Below are 18822 nucleotides of genomic sequence, written 5' to 3'. Positions count from 1 at the left end.
AAAAAAGCATTACTTTGCTTGGAAACTGGTGAGGGTTGGCAACAGAAATGGTGTCTGGCCATAGAAAATCTGCCCCAACAAATTCCAGCTGACCTATGCAAGCATGCGACAGTGGAGCTTGATGCTGTCCTATGGCTCACTAGCTCCTGTCTGGTCCATGCCAGCATGGAAAACGGATGTTAAATGGTGGTGATGATATGATGTGTGTGCACATATGTACATCTGTATGTTTGTTTGGATTTGCACTCTACAAAATAGAGATGCTATGAGCAATTTCCTTGTCACTTTTGTCAACAAATCTATTTGCTTCATGCTTAAAAGACATGTGAAATAAGAGCCCTCTGACTTGAAAACTGGTATGGGTTAGTGACAGGAAAAACATCTGACTATAAAACAATGCCTCAATAGGATATTAATCCAACCCATGCTCGTATGAGGAAAACAGACGTAATAACAATTGGAAATGTATGTATATATAACATATGTACATAAACACACACATACACATGTGTTTTTGTATGTCTGTATATGTATTTATATACATGCATTTCATCATTTTAGCATTCACTTTTTCATGCTTGTGTGAGTTACACGGAATTTGTTGAAGGAGATTTTTTACAGGTGGACGCCCTTCCTGTCACCAACCTTCACCTTGCTTTCTCATTTATGGGTTACATAGCAAAAGATAGCGATGAAGAACTTGAAGGAGAGCCAGTCCCCTGTCACATGCCACAAGCTAAATTTTGTGTATGAATGTACACTGATGTGACAAACCAGACCCCCCTTGTCTTAGGGATAAATAGTCCCTGTGCCTCAACAGTAAGCTTGGAAGAGGGGATGGGTAAAGCAAGGAGTAAATATATTGCCGGAAAACAACAGAAACTACTACTGTATTTTTAGTAAGACACATGATGAAACATCTAACAGCATGAATGTCCATGACTACCAATGTCTGTAGGCATGGCACCTAAAGAGAGGGAGATAGACATAGACCAAGATAGATGCACATATATTCATATATAAATACATACATATCCATATGCATATATTTACATACACACACACTGCCATACATGTGCACACACATGTATATTTACTTGCCTATACGTACACATCTTTATACAGATACATATATACATCCGTATGTGTGTATACTTCCCACCTCTCACTCTTATAATCTATCCAACCACACATCTCCTATCCTCTTGCAGTGAGGATTGGCAACAGGAAGAGCATCTAGCCATAAAAGATCTACTTCAACAAATTCCACCTAACCCATGCAGACATAGAAAAGTGGATGCTAAAACAATGAGGAAAATGATAATGCTGCACTGTCCCCACCCTCTCTCTCACTCATCATATTTCTTAGAGCCCTCTCTTTTTCCCTTGCTCAATCACTCAGTGAGCTGACACTGATTAAATGTTTTTATGTACTTCACTATTCTTTAGCTCTGACAAGGATAATTTTAGACAAGATGTTATCCATATGTTGCAATTAAGATTTTTTTTCAGTGACAGGATGAGGGACTTCCTTCTCTAAGCAAACAAACAAAAAAAAAATGCGTTTTCTGGAAATGTAGTTGAAATTCTAATTACTGTTTACTTCATTTAACACCCTTGTTTTTTCCAGGCACCTCCTAAAAAAGAAAGAAAACAAAAAGATGGAAAAGGTATGTTATACACAGTTGTACTTTCCTGTTTCAAATTACACACATGTGAATGTTTGTAATTACATTTATGTTGAGATAAACATAAACATATGCTAAATATCTAATTGCATTTAAAGATTTTAATCCTTAAAATAGAACCCTAGAAACTGTCTGTCTGGTTCGTTATCAAACTTTTAAGTTATTAGACGTTGGAAGATACCTCATAAATGGATGCTTGTTTGTTTGTGTTTATACACACGCACACATATAAATAAGAGGATGATTTTATAACTTCGTTAAACCGAAATGTAATTTCATTAAACTAAAGAACAAAAATAAAAATAGGACTGCAACTGGAAGTGCTGAGGTGACACCAAGGCAGAAGAAGAAATAAATCGAAAAGGTATAATGAATAAACACTCCAATCGGTCAAAAACGACTTTATATCATTCCCAAATTTTCAAAAATTGAATATAAATACATGACAACGCTAAGAAATTATTAAACTTTCAAGAACCCACTCCACTGTACTGTGCAAAACAATATGTGTGTATCTGTGTTCCCTCGTTTTGACCTCATCAGATGGTTAGAAACGAAGCAATGTTGTTTCCAGTTTTCTATGAAAAACATTTAGTTATGGGAAAACATTACTTTGCTTAGAAAAAGATAAGTGTTGGTAACAGGGCATCTGGCTGTAAAACAATCTGCCTCATTGAATTCTGACTCATAATAATAATAATATAATAATGAAATTATTGTATACAGTGCTCAGGTGTACCACAACTTGTCAAAAGTGCGTATAAAGCATATGCAGTAATGTACAAATGTCTGGAAAGTGAACAGTGTTTGAGTCAGATACATGCTTGAGTGTGTATGGAGGGGAGAAAATCAGGTGTAGTGTTGGCGAATCTCAGGAAGCATGGTAGTTTTGAAGGATGCAGTGCTCCGACAACTAACAACTGATGCCGGCAGTTTGTTCCATACTTCAGCAATTCTTAGCGTGAAAAAATGTTTCCGAAAGTCATGGGAGCTGTGCTGTTTTCTGACTTTGTAAACATGTCCATGGGTGTTAGACAGATGGAGTTTGAAAAGGTGCTCAGAGTTATTGTAAGTAAGATGGTTAATAATTTTATGGGTGTCTGCCAAGTCAGCTGCCAGACGTCGGAGTTTCAATGTATCCATGCCCAGGGAAGTAAGGCATTCAGAATATGGCAAATGCCTGATGGAGGGTATTCTCTTGGTTGTATGTCGCTGAACGGCTTCCAGACGATTAATATCCTGGGCAAGATGTTAAAATGATGAAGATGATGATATATATTCCATGGTAGAGCACAATTTGTCATTGTAGACATGTGGCCTTTTTGGCTTGGCTGTTTTGAGCTGAAATGTTCTCATTGCCTGAAATTCTGTCTTCATTGTATTTCAACATGAGAAGTGATGTTCTCTGGTGACATCTTAAAAACCTGATGGTTTAAGCAATGTTATTGATACTGCTGAAGATGATATGAAATGCATGTAATAAAACTGAACTCCTAAAAATATCTGAATTTCCAAGACCAGTCAACTCAACTTCTCATTTTCATTAGTTTGCCTTTTAATTGGACTTGAACAAGTCCATCAAGCTGTTTGTGAACTGGTTTCAGTTCTTGGTACCTTCACTGCATTTGCCTCACTCAAGTTCTTGGGAATGGTATAAATATATTGTAATTCCCACATTTTCTTCACACCTAATTATCACAGGTCTTTCTCTCTCTCTCTCTCTCTCTCTCTCTCTCTCTCTCTCTCTCTCTCTCTCTCTCTCTCTCTCTCTCATACACACAGCTGATTATCTTTTTCTACTCTGTTTGAAGATAGAGCCTTCAATATAGTCCCATGTTGTGGAATATGCAATGATCCTTAAAAAAATCCCTAGTCTTTGTAAATGTAGAAATTAATGTCAGTGACCAAGTTTGAACCATTAACCTTAACCCATTCTTTCTAATACATAGTTTAGCAAATCTTATTTTACATGAAATCACTATTTTAATTTTCTGTTTTATGTTCTACTTCACAGCCCGAGTGTCTATTTACAGCAAGCCATGTATATTATCTGGTGAATTAGCAGTTGTTATGGGAACAGACAGAGTAAGTAGGACAAATGTTTTCTTCCAAGATACTGCATTTACATCTCACTCTTCATCTGTTATTCATTTGAGTATATTTCTGGAAATTTGATTGTGATGTGTACAAATTGTTGCTGCAAGTATTTTACTGCTGTTAAGTTCTTTCCTATCTATGGATTATGTTAACATAAGAAGTAATAATCTTTAGTGTTTCAAATATAATTGTTGAACAGAATATAGCTTGGTACAGTGACATTTAGACAAGACAGTGAATTCTTGTTAAAGCTGGGGGAAACATATTTGGGAATTCAAGAGTTTGACATCAGTGTTTTTGAGATATCACTGCAGTTTGTTTCTAATTTTTATTGTTACTACTCTGGTTGATATTGTCTTTTATTCATTATTTTTAGATGGCAAGGAAAGATGTTGTCAAAAGTATGTGGAAAATAGTCAAAGAAAGAGAACTTGAAGTAAGTATTTATATCTTTTCCAAGCTCTGTTCAACATTTTTGCAATCTGTAAAGAAGGTTAATGCCTTAACTGTTTTCTTTTTTTAAATATCTCATTGTCTTAACTTACTAACATGGAGCACATCCTCAGATAAACAGACTTGAAGGCAATCTTGTAGATGAAATTTAATTTACTTGGGAAGAAACAATTGTTTCCTATTGATTTCTTTAGACCTGTCAGATGATTCACATTACTAGCTAATCAAATACTAATTGAGTTAAATGTCATACCCACTGTTTACAGTAATGAATAGTCTCTCTGAATTACTTATATTGACTAAGAGAGTAAAAATTATGTATCTTTGTCATGGCAGTGAGCTGGTAGAAACATAAGCACGCCAAGCGAAACGCCTAGCTGTATTTCGCCTGTCTTTACATTCTGAGTTCAAATTCTGCCGAGGTCGACTTTGCCTTTCATCCTTTCAGGATTGATAAATTAAGTACCAGTTGCAAACTGAGGTCAACCTAATCGACTGGACCCCCTTCCCCAAAATTTCGGGCCTTGTGCCTAGAGTAGAAAAAATTATGTATCTTAGTCAGGACTGTTATGCAAACTGGCAGAATTAATCTTCTGTTGAAATAAATGTCTGTTATCTTAAGCATCAAGAACAAGATGTGGAGCTTGTAATACCATAACTTGAAACAATAATCCAATAATAAACTGAAATCATATATCTACTTGTCTGTTGTAATTCAATTAAACTCTTTCTGAATTTGTTACTCAATAATGCTTTAGCCATTTAGTTTATCAACTTCAGGGAACGTGTGTTTTAAATGTTAGGCATAATTAATGTATTTTCAATTTCTCTTTCAGGATCCTAAAAACAAACAGTTCATGATTTGTGATGAGCAACTTCAGAAAGTCTTTGGTAATATATGGAATATTAACTACTTTTTACCTCTCCTTCTCTTCTTCTTTCAACACGCTATTACAATGTTTATGATTTGAAACTCAGCAAAGTTGCATGTGTTGTTGTAAATTAAATAAAGGTGCCTGTGGACCTCTAACACAAAATATATCTGGTCTATGAGCTTCTTAAAATAATAATAATGAAATTATTGGATACAGTGCTCAGGTGCACCACAACTTGTCAAAAGTGTGTATAAAGCATATGCAGTAATGTACAAATGTCTGGAAAGTGAACAGTGTACAAGTCAGATACCTGCTTGCATGTGTGTGGAGGGGAGAAAATCAGGTGTAGTGTTGGTGAATCTCAGGAAGCATGGAAGTTTTGAAGGATGCAGTGCTCCGACAACTTAACAACTGATGCCGGCAGTTTGTTCCATACTTAACCCTTTCGATACCAAACCGCCCGAATTTACCTGTTCATATTTAAATGAGAATATCAGAGCAAATCTCTTTAGTACATTCGTGAAAACACGTATTATATTTCGTAAACAGTTCAACTACAGTTTTGTACAACAATCGAAGTGTAATTTTAATTCCGTGAATTTTGGGAGATTTTTTCCGAAATTTGTTCCTATTGTGTTTTCAAAATTTGTAATTCTGACAAAAAATGAATACGAATTTCATTATATCAAGCAGCGAGTCAGAATTCGAAGGATTTTCTACTGAAGACCTTCATAAATCTAACTCTATGACTGAAAAAAAAAAGCATGTGGTATTTGATAATGAATCTGATGCTTCATTTTCCGAAAGTGAAAACAGTGAATCCGAGAGCTCCGACAGCAATAAAGAAAATGAATTGGCACCCGAATGGAGTGAAAATTTAAAAACTGTTTCTTTCGGTGATTTTTCTGAAGAAACTGGACCAAGCCACAGACTTTCCCAGAAGAGTAAAGCCTTAGACTATTTCTTTTTACTTTTTCGAATGAGCCTATTTGAAATCATTACGGCGGAAACGAACCGTTACGCTGAATGTAAACAAAACGAAAGAAAGTGGTTTCCCACAACCTTAAATGAAATTAAGACTATTTTGCCATAAATATTATTATGGGTATCAGAAAGTTACCCAGAATAACAAATTCTATCGTAAAATTTTGTTGTATACCCAATTGAATATTAGCTAATAACCCATTTTCTATAGCGATGTTTGAACAAAATTTTAATAATTTTATATTTTGTGGAATTTACCTGTATCTACCTGCAATTAGAGTCACTTTGTGACAAAAATTATAGTATAGAATTGGTTGAGAACATTTCATTAAATTATCTTCCAAAATTCACGTTAATATATTGATAAATAAAAAAGTTATTGTTGTTTAATGAAACCAGACTAAATTTATGATTACGTTAGAAATTAATTGAAACACATAAGGGGTGTATTTTGGTCAGAAATATAGTAACGAAAGGGTTAAGCAACTCTTAGCATGAAAAAATGTTTCCGAAAGTCAGGGGAGCTGTGCTGTTTTCTGACTTTGTAAACATGTCCATTGGTAGCCATTCATCTCTTCTCTTTGGTCATGCTGCTTTCATGACTCTCTGTCGCCATCCAACTCCATTATTATGAATTTGAATTGAGATCTTGAGTCATAATAAATCTTTCACTAGCTGATTACTCAACTGTATATACTGCCCACCCACTCCCCGGGATGCATTGCAGTTACACTCTCTTGATAGAGCTTGGTGGTCCTGACCGTTGGTCTTCTAGGATTTCTCCACCCCACATCAATGTATGAAGCACTGTTGGCTCAATTGAGCTCTTCCACCACCTCTTCGCAATCTGCCATGTTGCAGTCCCATGATTTTGCTGTATCCTTGACAGGCTGAATGTGGGTGCTACACCTTGCCAAAAGGTAACCCATAATTATGCAAGACATGGTTGTTGCTTCATGAGGTATTTTCAAAATACCCCCATACCCATGTATTTTACTTTCTTTTTTTCTGCCGCTGTTGAGCCCCAGGTTATTCCTGATCTAGCAAACCTATGATCAAATGTTTTTACGGGCAGAGTGTATCTAAACTATATAATCCAATGTGTCCTTTATTTAAAGACATTAGGCGATATTGTGAAGATTTGCTTGCTATCATTATCAGGTTGTGTGGCTAGTGATTTTGTTTGGTTTAGATGGTAAATACCTATCATTGGAGTAAATTCAAAAACATTTTTCTGACACTGTAACAATTCTGCCAGCTTCCTATATAGGTTTGTTCATTATAATTTTCCTTCCACTAGACTTGGCCTACTGCAATGTTGAAAATACAAACGTACCCCTAGGTTCTAACTTGAAGCTTCTCTCTGTCTGTCTCTCACTGATCAAGTATTGTTGTACATCATATTTCATTATATCCTATTTTTATTTACAATTTATAGGGAGAAAACGGGTCAGGACATTTGGAATGATGAAACATCTTAAAAATCACATCAAAGATGCTGTGGACTAAATCATGTGAGTATTACTAAACTATACATATTACAGTCATGGTTACTACTTCACTGTAACATAAAATCCTCATTATTGACATTTTAGCATCTGATGCCACTGCTTCCTTTATCTTCCTCTTCCATTGTTACCAATTGCATACTTGCTTAGCTGCTTACACAGCTCAGCCTCTTGTGCAGGTTAACATTATGCATCCAATGGATTGTGATCATCTAGTTTCTCTCTTACCTCCAAGGTTTTACCATGTAGTATTTATGTTTCACTGTTTCACACTTCTTATACATACTTCCTCCTTCTTACAGGGAGAATCTTTCATTTACAGCTCATAAATGCAGTAGCTTGCTGAACTTTTTTTTACCTCTTTCTTCACTTGAGCAACGACATTTTCATTACATCAAACTCCTGCAATAATTAGTTCATGTAGGTAACATAAATTAATCTAGTGAGTTAGCTGTTTGAGATTTGCTAGATCTTGGAACAAAATTCATGAACCTAACTGCACTTGTGGATTTACCATCTTTGAAGAAATTACTCTTTCTCCAGTAAGTCTACAAGAGATCTCACCACCCTTTTTGTGTATGCATTAATTGCACATAGTGCACACTACTGAATTCCCTCTTATGTCTTTCCTACTTTCCAGATGTTACTGGAGATTTTGTTCTTTGTTTTGTCGCTAGCACTGTGGTCTTCATCATGTTGACCTTGAATTCAAACTTTCAACTTAAGATATGCTTGAAACTTTTTCTGCAACCCTTCCACAGATCTTGCTACAAGAACCAGATCATCAGCATAAAAAGTTTCCAAGGACAATTGTCCTGAATTCTTACAGATTATAATAAATAAAAGTGGGTGGATGACACCTTCTTACACATTGTGATACTTATTTACTAGTTACCAACCACAATCTTGCTAACTTTATCATTCACACATATTTGCATGGTTGCCACAAACATTGAATCAATGTTTATCTTGTTTCCTGATGCTCAAAGGACTTTGTCAAAGTTAGAGTAGTTTGTTCTTAGTTCTGGTTACCTCATCAAAAATTTGGGATGGGTGACTCAAATTACATTCTGTTCAAGGTAATCCTGAATTGTGAAACCTTGTTTGTATTTGCTACTTTCTAGTATATTTCCTCTGTCCTTGTGGCAGTTCACAATGATCCTGCTATGCTAGTCTTGTTGAGGATTGCATCTTCCTATACTAAATAACTGGCCTATGACTAGTATAACCTCATGTATTTTAACCCTTTTGTTTCTAACCCAGCCAAAACCAGCTCTGGTTCTGTGGTAAAATGTCTTGTTTTCAAAAGTTTTGAATTAAAATCTTCCACCAAGCCTTAGTCACAATTTACGTTCCTAACACTAGCTGAATGATAACAAAGTTATTTTACTAAATTCTTTGTTATATTTTAAATAATTGAAAGAAACACAGAGCATTTCAAAATAAATACAGTAATGAAAGGGTTAACATTTTAGTAACTATTCCTTGTAGACAACTGCTTTGTTTGTGTTTATTTCTTTAAATAGAATTACTATATAAAAACTAGTTTTTAATTCTATGCTCCTATTTGGTAACGTGATACTGCTAATGAACTCCCAGATTTCCTTTTTTAAATTTTAATTTTCAATGTTTCTTTTTTCATTTCAGAAGCCATCAAGATCAAGCGGGGTATCAACGATTCAACCTTGCAGAACTTTCCGTCTGTACACTGCTTACCTACCACTCCCTCCACTGTAGAGCTTTTTGTTTTTTTTTTTTCAACCCTCATCCATACCATGCATTTAGGATCCATGACAACTACAACTGCCAAACTGTGTTTCCTCCCATCTTGTTCTGTCTGTCTGTCTCTTTCTCTCTCTCTCTCTCCCCCTCGCCCCTTTCTCAGAACCTGTCTGTCAGTCTGTCTGTGTGTGTGCGTGCATGCATGCATGTGCGTGTGTGTCCCTCTTTCCTTTTCTACTTTTCACACCTCATTGCAAATATGTTCAGTGAATGCTTTACTGTTACTCATCATTTCATTCAGAAAATGTTACTACTATTACTACCACAATACTCCTACTACAATTACTATGACCACCATCCCCTTAGCTCTTGCTTCTGCTGCTGCTACCTCTGTTACTCTTAACAACTGGTACTGCTGTTTCATTGGACAATTAAGCAGGGTTCAGCAGCTGTTGACATTGCATTGAATGGTCTCCATTACAAGACTAGAATATCCAGTCTCAAACACAAAAAATATATAAACATTTCCTTCCATCTTCTGGATGTGAACTTACTTTCAATATTTTTTTGACTGCCATTCCCCCATATATATTTTTCTCTCTTTCAAGTACAACAAGGTTTCAAGTCTTAGGCCAGACTCTTTATTTATGAATTTTGATGCAACTTTGTTGGTTTATACAACTGTGGCTGCCAGTATGGTCACTGGACGTAATATGTCTGATGTAGTTAAATTTTAAGGGTGGTTTATATAGGTGTCTTTACAATTTTATAAAGTTTTGTCATATACCAGCTCTTGAAAATGTGAAAGTATATAATGTGCATTCATGCACACACTTGATATATGTTCATTGTATCAGTGTGAACACACACACACACTACTACTACTATATATTAAGGTATATATTTATGTACGAATGTTTTCTGTGTAATATGGTGATCCTCCTTGAGTTTGACTAAAATAGATCGTTTGATAGTCAAATTGTCTTTTAGACTACACACACACACACACATATAGTACATACATGCCAATCTTTTTCTGTGTTTGTACTGATTATAGTCATGTCAAGACCAAATTTTGTTTTATTTGTGTAAGCCATACAATGGAATATAATTGTTTAAAGTTTCTAACTGTTGATCTGTGTTAGGTCTTTAAGAACCAGATTCTAAATTTTGGTTCAGTAGACTAACTTTTGACTGGATCCTTGTTCCAGTTTAATAATAATAAAAATATTTTAAAATCCATACAGTTAGTTTAAAATGTCATTCTACTAATCTCCCACATGTGTAGATTTGTTTTTTTGTTTTTTTTTAAGATTGATTTTTATTTTTATTATACATATTCCTAATTTAAATAATCATTCCCCCTTCCCTTTTTTTTAAACTTCTATCTTGAACCAAGAGTACAAAATAAAATTTAAAAAAAACTGCAACAAAGCAAAATTTTTTATAGACTTGTTTGAGAAATTACAAAATTGGAAGGAGAAAAGAATTAAAAAAAAATAAATGAATGCAAAAATCCTAGTATTTTTATTGTATTTTTCTGTGGAAAAAAATATTTTCATGTACCTCATTTTTACCCAGACGGCCTAGGTTTGATTCCTGGCATGGGAATGCATTCTTCATGGTGTGTTCCACCATGACTACAGCCACATGGCTGAAATGAGTAAAAGAGTAAAAAAAAAAGAAACCAAAACATGGAAGGAAAGTCATTTCTCCAGGTGCAGATCTTCCCTATATTACCAGCAGTGGAGGAATGTGTTCTGAATGCAGATTAGAAGTGGAGAATGTTCAGGGAGCTATTAACAAGACTATAGTGCTTGTGTCAAACAGTGTTACTGTAATGTAGTAGATATGGGATATTGAATGGCGAAGACATTTGTCAGAAAAGAAATGAAGCAAGCATGATCTATTGGATGTATGAATGACAAGGCATAGCTGAACTGAGAGGAAAATCCTGGTTTTAGAGGAATCGGGTACAGTGTGTAAGGGAGATGATTGCATTAGTTCAGACTTGCAATGTATGTGGGTAAGGAAGTGCCAGAACATCCATGCAAAGGGAACCATCAGAAATGGTGAAAGGTGATTTCAGGATGTCAAGATGGCAAGAGACTGCAACAAGTGGCAGGATGTTGTGTTGAAGATCTGTACCTTGGGTAAGTGTCTTCAACTATAATCCCAGGCTGATCAGACAAAGCCTTGTGAATGGATTTGGTATAAGGAAACTAGAAGCATGTTTGCCAGTGATGAAACTTCTATATAGACATTCAGTTAATCCTTTTTCAACTTGCACATCATCATCATCGGGTTGGACGGTTCAACTGGGGTCTGGGAAGCCAGAAGGCTGCACCAGGCCCAGTCTGATCTGGCAGTATTTCTACAGCTGGATGCCCTTCCTAACGCCAACCACTCTGTGAGTGTAGTGGGTGCTTTTTACGTGCCACCGGCATGGAGGTCAGGCGAGGCTGATGTATATATAAATATGTATTCCAAGAAGCAGAGACTATAATAGCAGTTGTGGACAAGAAAGGAGGTGACAGTGTAAAACAACCAACAAATATATAAAACAAATCCCACTTGATTGCAGATAGAAAGAAGTTACTTAAAGGATATTCAATAATGTAATCCTTAATACTATAAAAAAAATGAGATGGTGAAAGAGAATCAATATGTGGGAGAGAAGTGTGTATGGATGGATATTGGTGTGCTTGCTCTTAGTGATCCTGAAAGGAAAGAGCCATGGAAGAGCTACTATGAAAGACTATTAAATGTGGAGGATGAATGGGGGAAAGGGAGTCTTCCTCAAGGAATTTCAACTGCATTTCATGGTCTGCTACCACAACAACTCCTTTATTGGATCCAGTTAGCTCAAGACCTCATCAGGAGGAACTGACCAATGAAGGCGTGTAGTCTTAGCCCGCGCATTCTCTAAATGAGACCGTCGCCTGTCAATCAGCGAAGCTAATTCAGTGTCAGCTTGTCTCACCTAGTGATGTTATTTTCCTACCTACCACAACAGAATTGGGATCCTAAATCCAAGGTGTCATGTAAAAGGCTTTAGTGTGGATGCTGGTTCCATGTAAAAAGTACATGAATGCATACACACAAATGCGCATATATATGACAGGCTTCTTTCAGTTTTTGTCTACTAAATCCACCTTCAAGGTTGTAGAAGATGCTTGCCAGAGTTGCTGTGCAGTGGGATTGAACTCTCGACCACATAGTTAGGAAGCAAGCTTCTCAGCCCACAGCCATGCTAGTACCATGTAAGAAGCACCCAGTACACCATATAAAGTGGTTGGCATTAGGAAGGGCATCCAGCTGTAGAAACGAAACCAAAACACTGTGGAACATGGTGTGGCTCCTTGCCATGCATGTTAAATCACAATACTTATGTACACGTGTGTGTGTGTTTGAGAAGTTCACTCCACTGTGTAGGTCCAGGTTTGGTCCTACAACATGGGCAAAGTATTTTTAACTGTAGCTTTAGTACTGAAATTTGGTTGATGGAAACTGTCTGTTAGTGTGTATGAGCACACCCTTCTTCCCCAGAACATTAGCTCTCAGGGATCTCTTCACTGTAGGAATTGACCTGCAACAGTTTAAACGGAACCTTAATGGCATCAATCCTGCCAGTCTCAGAGAGCCTGCAAAAGGTCATGGAGACAGGTCCTTCTTCCAGATTCAGCAGATAAAGAAAACTTATATCTTCATATTGTTCAAAAATGCTTCATGCCATATCATCATCATCATCATCATCATCATCATTTAGCGTCCGTTTTCCATGCTAGCATGGATTGGACGGTTCAACTGGGGTCTGTGAAGCTGGAAGGCTTCATCAGGCCCAGTCAGATCTGGCAGTGTTTCTACGGCTGGATGCCCTTCCTAACGCCAACCACTCCGTGAGTGCAGTGGGTGCTTTTTACGTGCCACCCGCACAGGTGCCAGACAGAGCTGGCAAACGGATGGTGCTTTTATGTGCCACCGGCACGGGGGCCAGCTGAGGCTGGCAACGGACACGAACGGATGGTGCTTTTACTTGCCACCAACACGGGGGCCAGACAGAGCTGGCAAACGGCCACAAAACGGATGGTGCTTTTACGTGTCACCTACAGTTTGGAAGCCCAAAGAATAAATAATTTATTGTGGAGAAGATAAGATACATTGAAAGTTGGTGATAATAGTCATAGGGTGAAAACTACAATATTTTGGTTATGTTGCGCGGGGGCCCCAAACCTCTACAGCTACATCCTTGGGTCTAGGTGGATGTAAAATGGGCTTGCACACGATAAAGACAAAAATGATATCAAGGACTGGGAAAGGTTCTGGCAGAGTGTACGATTGAGAATTACAGCAGAGTGACTGTATTTTGTGGTGGGGAGTGATGTGAGTCTGAGACCCCCCCACCCTGACCCTCAACTGTGAGGATGAGCATACTCATTCATTTATCCAACAGTTTAAGGAGGTTACAGAGAAAATGAATAGAATTTATTGCCAGGAAAAAATTTTTTCACTGTTCTATGCTGCTGTTACTTACCAATATCCATCATCATCATTATCAACATTTAACATCCGTTTTTCATGCTGGCATGGGTTGGACAACTTAACAGGAACTGACAAGGCCAGGGACCACACCAGGTTCCCTAGTCTGTTTTGGCTAGATTTCTACACCTAAATCCAACCAGAATATAGTGGGTGCTTTTTATGTCAGTAGCACATTAGTTTTCCAGGATTCCCCTTGCTCTCAAACCTTGTCCATTTCTAGCAAAAGATTACTGTGAATACACAACCCTTCTCACAGTGCAGCATAACTGATTTTGAGATTGAATGGAATTGGCCCCACTACTGACTGGTACTATATTTATTGATTGACCCCCAGGAAGATAAAAGGCAAAGTTAATCTGAGTTGGAACACAAAAGGCTGAAATAATTTACAAGGTAATTTGTCTGATAGGCGTAGGAGTGGCTGTGTGGTAAGTAGCTTGCTTACGAACCACATGGTTCCGGGTTAAATCAAGAAGTTTGTATCATAGAATGTGGAGTCTTCTCAGACAGGTTGGTAGGTATCGGGATTAAATTCATCCACTAATCTTCTCTGCTCACTATACCTGATAAGATTGTGGCGGTAAAGTCCTATGAGGACTTTACCCCCACAACCTTATCAGGTATGAAACTTTCAGTTGGATTCCCAAGCACGACCAACTAAGTCTATGAATATTATCCAGCCATTTCCCTTTTGGTCTACCTCTAGGTCTTCTGCCAGGTGGCTTGGCTTGAAGAATCTGTCTTGTGATTTTTTCCTGCTACATTCTAATCACATTCATAGTACTGGAGCTGTGATCTTTCAATGCTTAAATGGCAATGTAATTTTGAGATAAATTTTTCAAACTTAATTGAAATAAAGACAGTGTATCCAGGAACTCCAGACAGTGGTGTTGGATAGAGAAACATGGCAGGTGAATCCATCCATAAAAAAAAGTGTATTTCAGCATTAATACAGCAGGATTATGCCAGCACTCCACAAATTCAAGTCAATGATTTATCAGTGCCACTTTGGCATGTGGTCTACCTGGCCCCTTACACTTTATTTAGTGTGCAGTCAAACCCTAAACCCAACCCAGATCAGGTAATTTCAATAATGATAATAATGAAATTATTGTATACAGTGCTCAGGTGCACCACAACTTGTCAGAAAGTGCATATAAAGTACATGCAGTAATGTAAAACTGTCTGGAAAGCGAACAATGTATGAGTCAGATACATGCCTGTGTGTGTATGGAGGGGAGAAAATCAGGTGTAGTGTTGGCGAATCTCAGGAAGTTTTGAAGGATGCAGTGCTCCGACAACTAACAACTGTGTAAACAGATACTGCAGTAGATCACATGCTAAAGTAGCACCAAATCATCTTGCTTGTAGTGTTTATAAGGTTTAACAGGAATAAATAAAACACAACCAGTAATAGTTGAAAAAGAAAAATTCAAATTTATTCCAGCAGTGAACTGTAAATTGTTCTCTTATAGAATTCAAATTAGAAAACTCAGCACTTAATATTTTCCATCAAGAAACTTTTACTGACATATCATAAGCTTGTCATTTATTTAATAACATTTCTTGATATATTTTTCAGCAAACTATACTTGATACAATTTTACCTGTTACAAGTAAAATTATAACCTAAGTTAAGTTTATCTAATAAATGATATTTTTTTACAGCAGAATTAACCATGCATTTTTCAGACCTTAGTCTTATAACAATTCAAACAGAAACAAAATATTTCAATACAATGAAAGCTCTGAAAATTTTCCTCTTTTCTTTCTTACCAAGGAAAATCTTTGGTTAAAGCACAACAAATTTCATTTTCATGTAACGCTTAGGGTTAACTAATATAATTTATTTTTTTAATGTAGGTTTAGTACCCCTAAAAGTATTTTTTATGGTGAGAGAAAAAGTGTGGGGGGGGGGTACATAGGAAGTTGTGACATTCATACTTTTCACAAAAACATTGAGAATGGTTTCAAATTTTGGCACAAGGCCAGGAAGCCTGGGGGAGGGGGTAAATTGATTACATCGACCCCAGTGCTCAACTGGTACTCACTTTATTGACCCTTGGAAGGATGAAAGCAATGTTGACCTTGGCGAAATTGGAACTCAGAACATGAAATACCACTAAGCACTTTGTCTGGTGTACTAACGATTCTACCAGCTGACTTCACAAAAGCATTAATAATTATTTCACAGCTTGGGGAGGTGGGGATGAGTTGATTACATCAACCCCAGTGCATAACTAGTACTTATTTAATTGACCCCAAAAGGAGGAACGGCAAAGTCAACCTTGGCGGAATTTGAACTCAGAATATAGCAGCAGATGAAATACCATTAAGTATTTCACCTGGTGTGCTAATGATTCTGCCAGCTAGCTGCCTTGACAAAAGTATTAATAAACTTTTCTACTCAAGGCACAAGCCACAAACTTTTGGGGGAGGGGGCCAGTCGATTAGATCGACCCCAGTATGCAATTGGCACTTAATTTATTGACCCCAAAAGGATGAAAGGCAAAGTCGACCCTGGTGGAATTTGAACTCAGAACATAATGGCAGACGAAATACTGCTAAGCATTTTGCCTGGCGTACTAACATTTCTTATTTCTTTATTGCCCACAAGGGGCTAAACATAGAGGGGACAAACAAGGACAGACAAAGGAATTAAGTCGATTACATCGACCCCAGTATGTAACTGGTACTTAATTTATTGACCCCGAAAGGATGAAAAGCAAAGTTGACCTCGGTGGAATTTGAAATCAGAACATAATGGCAGACGAAATACTGCTAAGCATTTCACCCGGCGTGCTAATGTTTCTGCCAGCTTGCCACCTTGACAAAAGTATTAATGCAAACGAAATGTAATCATTTCAAACAAAACAACATAAAGTCACAGACCATAACTCACAGAATTTAACACTCATGGCATAATTACTGAAATACTTGATCCTGGAGGTCATCCCCACAGGGTCCTATCAGAAGCAACCATCATTACATTTTGCAGTTTGATTCCCAAGCACAACCATCTGAGACTATGGATAATATCCAATCATCTCATTCATGGTCAGCCCCTATGCCTCTTGCTGGTTGGTTCAGCTTGAATCTTTCAGGAGATGTGATTCTTTCCTGTGGAATTCTAATCACATCTATAGTATAGGAACTTTGATCTCCCAATGTGGCGAAGTAGTGGCTTGACTTGGAGAGAGACTCCTTGATCTCTAAGGTAAGCACCCTGTCAAGCAATGTTACACCAGAAATTCTTCAGAATGGTTGGAATACATATATACTATCTATTAAACTGAGAAGTTGGAACGACATCCATCTATCTTCTACCCAAGAATCTAGTAGCAAGATTCTTAAGAAAAATTGCAACATAAGAGTTGATAATCCTTTATTGGAAATGCTAGGCACCAGAAGTGTTTTGGATTTCAGAATGATTGCATATTTCCATCTATAATATGAGACAACCTAGAGATGGGACCAAATCTATAACACATAATCAATTTATTTTCAGAAAACACCATATTTTATACATATATAACCATTAGACTGCTTTTGTTATTTCTTCCTTCTGTTTTACATATGTGAATTATAGGGATATGTCGTACGTGGAGTCTCATTTATATATATATATATTAGTTTACAGAAAACAAAAAAACGAAGACAGGTGAAAGAACAACAAGCAGGTGTATCAGAAGAATGGAAAAGACCTTGATGTTTTGAGCCTATGGTCTTTGAGAGAAAGGGTTGAGAAAATGTGTAGGGATTAATGGTTCAACATGATTAAATGACTGGAAGAAGAGGGTGAGTGAAAGGGAGATAATAATGGTGTCCTGGCCAAACTTGGGTGCACATATGTAAGAATGGTTTATGTATGAGGGTGAGCGCATGTGAATGTGTGTATATATATATATAGAAAATTTTCTGTGAAGGGAGTAAATTTGGTACGAGCCAAGTCCAGGTCAGCCAAAGTTTTTGTGTTACATCAGAGATTTTTCAGAATGGTTGGAATACATATATACCAACCATTAAACTGAGAAGTTGGAATGACATCCATTATCCAAGACTTAAATGTAGTTTGAAGGAAATTTGGCTTTGACATGTAAATAGCTCAACCAAAGAGAGGTCTCATCAATAGCTAATCAGTATACATTAAAGTTTTATATGGTTCTCATCCCAAGTTTGCATTAGCTATTATTCATAGAAATATCTCTTCAAAGCATCTCAGGATCAACAATAGCAAATAAAATCCAACTTTACATGGAAAAGTACCATGTCTGAAACATCTTTTATTGTCATTCAACTGGCCAAGCTGGGGCACCATTTGAGTGAGTTTTATTTTAAAGTCTCTTTTGCTGAACTGCCAAATTATGGAGACATAAACACACTCACAAGGCTTTGGCTGACTTGGCTATAGTAGAAGACACTGGCCCAAACTGCTACAGAGCAGGACTGAACCCCAAAACTACCTGGTTGCAAAGTGAGCGGCTTAACTACACAGTCATACCTGTGTCTACCCCACCTCTCTCTCTATATATATATAAATATACACAGTTATTTTTCATCTCAGAGAAAAAAAAAATTACATTTAACTTGGAGGAATCTGAATGCTAAAAGGTTAAAATATATTGAATTAATCCTGCATCACCTTGTTCTGAGATCATAATGATGTCATTGCTTTATTTTTATAACAACATTATAGGGTAGGTGTGAGAGGCCAGAATCTAGCTGATTTGAACATAAAACATAGAATATTCTGGCTGGTTTAAATGAGCCTGATAAGTGCTTTCTGGTGTTTTCCACTTTTGGCACTTCTCTTACTCAAGAATTTCAGAGAAGGCCTATCAACTACATGATGTTACATAAAAAGGTCTAAACTAGAATAAATGAACCAGCAGCAGATTGACATTTCTACTATTCAGCTATTGTACCATCAACATTTTAGTCAGCTAAAAGAAC

This window comes from Octopus sinensis, linkage group LG14, assembly GCF_006345805.1.
Source record: "Octopus sinensis linkage group LG14, ASM634580v1, whole genome shotgun sequence".
Lineage (NCBI taxonomy): Eukaryota > Metazoa > Mollusca > Cephalopoda > Octopoda > Octopodidae > Octopus > Octopus sinensis.
This window is presented reverse-complemented; position numbering follows the sequence as displayed.